This window comes from Anabrus simplex, chromosome 1 (assembly GCF_040414725.1).
Source record: "Anabrus simplex isolate iqAnaSimp1 chromosome 1, ASM4041472v1, whole genome shotgun sequence".
Taxonomy (NCBI): domain Eukaryota; kingdom Metazoa; phylum Arthropoda; class Insecta; order Orthoptera; family Tettigoniidae; genus Anabrus; species Anabrus simplex.
In genome coordinates this window covers 1,179,828,387-1,179,833,926 of record NC_090265.1, presented here as the reverse complement: position 1 = coordinate 1,179,833,926, position 5,540 = coordinate 1,179,828,387, and positions in this window count along the sequence as shown.

The window sequence follows — 5,540 nt, the reverse complement described above, 5'->3', positions numbered from 1 at the left end:
CAGTGCTCTACCGCCTGAGCTACTCAGCCAAGTGGAATATAAAAATAATCCATACACAATAGGAAACTCGGACACAATCTGTAGTGAAATAAAATTCCTGTGGCTGTATTGCGAAGAGTACATAGGAATATAATTTCACACTGCAGCGCATGTTTGGAGGCTAACAGAGAGCATTTCCTGTGATGCACTAAGTAGTTTGTCATTTTATTTCACATTTTGTCATTTGATGATTTTGCTGTCTGGCAGTTGTTGTGTATGAGATCCAAATACGTTAGCAATTATCACTCTGTGCTATTGGACATTCTTAATGTCAGGCCATGCCTGTTTACCAGTTGTCATGGGCATCTGGTTATCTATCATCTTATGCACACATTCAATGTTTTCAGATAGGGTTACCATTTGTACTCTTTTAAGAGTATAGTCCATGTAAAAATTTATTTTCAGGGAAAATTCCAACACTTCAGCATCTCTTAGAGCAATGTAGTTAAAGTATTAATTTCAGTCCTGTGCATGAACAGATTATAATACTCCAAACTAGAAATGTAAATTACTTATTTGGTATTCCAATCTACATTTGACTTAAACACTCAACACTCTGGAACAGTCAAAATCACTGATGAGTAGCCAACATCTAATAGATGAAAAAGATACAACTATTTAATTCCAAAGATATGTACAATGAATTATTTAATGTTAAGATTCTTATTCATGAGTGGATCATTAATTAACTGAACAAATTTGATTTATTACATATTGAAGCAAACTTGAAGGACAGTAAATGGTCAAGCGGCCATTACCAAACTTGACACCCAAAGGGAGGACCAATGGCAATACGTAGAGGAGCCCACCCTTTGGAGGCCAAGCGAAACATTTGTGTAGGGAATGACACATAAATTCAATGGAAAGGAGAAAATGGTCAATGGTTTAGATGGCAAAAGAGGACCCCAGTCCCCATGGCAAATAAAATGGAGGAACTTTTTCCTGTCAGCAATGTTTGTACTTCAGTGAAGTCATTGCCAAAGGTGTCTGTACTCCTGAGGAACGGCCTAAAGTTACACCTGGCAGTAGGTATAAAATGGTAACCCCACCATACTAATAGCCGATATATGACATAGTATTTCTGAACTTGCCTCTGAAAAGGTTAGGGCATATCCTGCAAGCGACAAGCAGTTCATTGTGTACTGGGGGAACTGTGAAAAAATGGGCAACCGGTAGCCAACATCATGAAGGTGGGCAAAATCAACCTTATGACTCTTGACAGGAAAGGCAGAAGAAATGGCGTTTAATGGAGAAAGAAGGTATAGAAATCATAGGGTTGAGTGAAGTTAAATGGAAAAGGAAAGAAGAAAATGAGGAAAAGATATACACTATATGGGAGTGGTGGCCAAGAGTGAAAAATGGAGTGGGCCTAATCATTTCAAAAGAGCTGGAAGAGTATGTGGATATGGTAGGATATATCAGCGATAGGATAATGAAAATTAGACTGAGAATGAGGGAAGAAGTGGAGGACTTCATACAAGTGTATGCATGACAGACAGGGAACAAAGAGGAGTATATTGAGGAATTCTTGAACAAACTAGAAAAGGAAATAACTGATATGGAAGTGATTATAATGGGAGACTTAAATGCACAGGCAGGAAATGAAAGACAAGGAAAGGAAGAAGTAACCAGACCATATGGATATGGGAAAAGGAATGAAGGAGAGAAACTAGTTGGGTTTTGTGAGAGAAGTGGAATTTTTATGGGCAACTCATGGTTTCAGAAGGAGAAAAAGCAGGAAAGTTACAATATATGGCTGGGGTGACAGAAGAATAAAATCAGTAATTGATTACTATCTGGTGGAAAGGACAAACCACAGACAGTTGATGGATATAACAGCTTTACCAGGAGAAGCAGAATCTCTCTGGAGATAGATTCATCACTCTCATCTCTGCTTACTTTGGACAGCTCTGAAAATTCTAAGAATCAGTTCTACCATTAACTGAATATAATAGTTTCCAACGTGTCCACCATGGATAAATTATTACTACTTGGTGACTTCAATGCTAGAGTAGGGGTAGAGATAATCGGCTATGGGGTAATGTCATGGGCAATAAAGGCATAGGAAACTGTACTGCAAATGGATGACTTCTTCTTGGCCTCTGCGCTGAGCGTGAACTCTTCATCACCAAAACACAATTCCGTTTACCAACCAGATACAAGACTACATGGAAGCACCCACGTTCAAAACACTAGCACCTCATGTCATAATCCGACAACACGACAAGAAAGATGTCCTCATCACAAAGACTGCTAGAAACATCGATGACTGTTGGACAGATCATAGACTTCTTATCTGCCAACTCAGAATTTTGGTGCTCCAGAAACCACATACTTGTTTCACAAACCCTTCAAGGAAGAAATTTAATACCTCCAAACTTCAAAATGAAACTGTTGCTAAAGAATTCCAAAATGCCATAACAGAGCAGCTGACTTCCAATCCAATCAATACCAAGGATGTGGAGCTGGAATGGGCCACACTTCAAACTATCATTAAAGATTCATCAGAAAAAACAATTGGTTATGAGAAAAGGAAGAGAAATGACTAGTTTGATGATAATAATCAAAACATTTTGAAACTAATTAATAAAATAAAAAAAAGATAAGCTTACCTATCCTTTACACAAACCCTTCCTCTATATTGAAGAAAGCATGTTTCAAAGAGCTTAAGATGAAATGTCATGCTGATATAAGACAGATGAAAAATGAATGGTGGCAGCAGAAAGCCAAGGAACTCCCGACTTTGTCCGATACCAGAGACCTTCAGAATTTCTACGAAAAACTAAAGGAAATTTTTGGGCCCTCTCGCTCTTCATCAGGTGCATTCATGGGCGCCCGTAGGATCTTTTCCAAGGGGGGGCACATTAACAATTTTCTTGAATATAAATACCAATATAACGTCAGCAACATTAAATTGTTTACAGAAATTTGCGAATATAACAGATGGTAGATGACTGTCAGTAAGTTCAGTTTATGAAATAATCTGGTATGATATTAAACAATTGAACATCAACTTTTTAGAATTCCATGGGGGGGGCAAGGGCCCCCCCTTGCCGCCCCCCCCCCTTGCGGGCGCCCATGGGTGCATTGAAAGCCATGGACAATAACACCATTCTTACAGACAGTCAAGACATTATGATGCTGGAAGGAACACTTCAGCCTACTTTGAAATCGAAGCTCAACTGCTGCCGAAGACTTCCTCCAACATGTGTCACAACATCATCTGCAACTGTGGATGGCAGTCCAACCAACCTCCCATGAATTCACCAAAGCCCTCAAAAGTATGAAACCAAGAAAATCTCCTGGACCAGATAACATCCCTCTAGAATTTATTCAAAGTGGAGTTGAAGATCAGGATTTTCTCCCTAATTCTAGTAATTTGGGAAACACAGAAGGTGCCTGGCGATATGAAAAATGCCACCATAGTAACCATTTTCAAGAAAGGTGATCGAGGTATCTGTGTCAATTATCGTGGCATTTCCCTGCTATCCATAGCAGGAAAAGTTCTGGCAAGGATTTTGTTGAACCATCTTCAGACTGTCTCTGAAATGGTATTCCCTGAGTCTCAATCTGGGTTTCGGGCCTCAAGAGGTACCATTGCCATGATCTTTTGTGCTAGACAAATTCAAGAGAAATGCAGAGAACAACAAATCCCACTTCTTTTAGTATTTTACGAACTGGAAAAGGCCTTTGATTCTGTTCTAAGAGAAGCTATGTGGATGGTATTACGGAGCTTTGGCTGTCCTGACCATTTTGTAAGCTTAATCCAGGCCCTTCATAATGGAATGGTTGGACGAGTTCTTTACCAGAATGAGCTATCAGAAGAATTTCCTATCACAAATGGGCTTAAGCAAGGCTGCGTACTTGCCCCCGCCCTTTTCACACTGTACTTGGCAGCCATGCTTCACGAGACTTCTACTACTGACCATGTAGTTGTGGAAATTAAGTTTCGGTATGATGGCAGACTGTTCAACTAAACCAGGTTCTGTTCTCAGAGACTGACTCATAATACTCAGATAATGGAACTTCAATATGCTGACGACAATGCAATACCTGCCCATATACATGAGGAGCTTCAAACAACCATCAACTGTTTTAAGGAAGCTTATGAACAATTTGGTCTGACCATCAACACCCATAAGACTAAAGTACTTGCGCAGCTGGCACCAGGTGGTACTGTCCCTGAACTAAATGTCACCATAGCAGGAACACCTCTTGAACAAGGAGACCAATTCACCTACCTTGGTAGTATTCTAACTACACTCTGCAAATCAGAAAAGGATGTGAACAATAGAATACACTTTGCCCATGCAGCTTACGGCCACCTCTCCAACAGAGTTTTCTTGAATAAGGATCTCAAAATATATATACCAAACTAATGGTGTACCAAGCTGTAGTCATAACAACATTACTAGTATATGGATGTGAAACCTGGACACTTTATCATCATGACATAAAGAAACTGGAACACTTCCATCAGCAGAAACTTAGATCCATCATGAACATCAAATGGGATGACTACATAAGCAATGCAGCAGTTCTTGACTAGGCACATATGAACAGCATAGAAGTCTTCATCATCACTCATCGGCTTAGATGGGTTGGTCACATCCAGCATATGAATGAAAGCAGACTACCCTGAACACCTTCTCTACGGTGAGATTGGTCATGGCAAAAGGCCTCACGGTGCTCCTTTGAAACGTTATAAAGACCAGCTTAAGAAGACTATGAATAGCACCAACATAAATGCAAACACCTGGGCAACAACTGCACAAAACCGTCTTCTCTGGCGCAAAGCTACTGTAGAAGGCATCTCACTGTTTGAGCAAGCACATCGCAGACAAGAAATTGAAACACATGAAAAGCGGAAACTATGTCAGATCCAAACACGTCCTCCACCCACCTTTAGATGTGACTTGTGTGGCTGCATGTTTCATGCAAAGATTGGCTTGATCAGTCATCAGCGACATCTCCACAGAGCCAACAGACTAAGAGGAACTGCAGGAGAAAAATGTATTCTCGGAAATGAGTAGCGGCCGACGACCAGGAGAAGCATTCGATGGAGATCATAAAATAAAATAAAAACCCATGGCGCTAGAGCCCTGAAGGGCCTCGGCCTACCAAGCTACCGCTGCTCAGCCCGAAGGCCTGCAGATTATGAGGTGTCATGTGGTCAGCACAACGAATGCTCTCGGCAGTTATTCTTGGCTTTCCAGACCGGGGCCACTATCTCACCATCAGATAGCTCCTTAATTCTAATCACAGAGGCTGAGTGGGCCTTGAACCAGCCTTCAGATCTAGGTAAAAATCCTCGACCTGGCCAGGAATCGAACCCGGGGCCTCCAGGTAAGAGGCAGGCACGCTACCCCTACACTACGGGATATCATAGAGTTGTGATAGCAAAAATGAGAGTGGGGAAAATGCAATAATTAAAGGAGATAAGAGATAGTAAAATAGAAGTGTGGACATTCAGAGATAGACATGCAATGAAGAATTTCTGG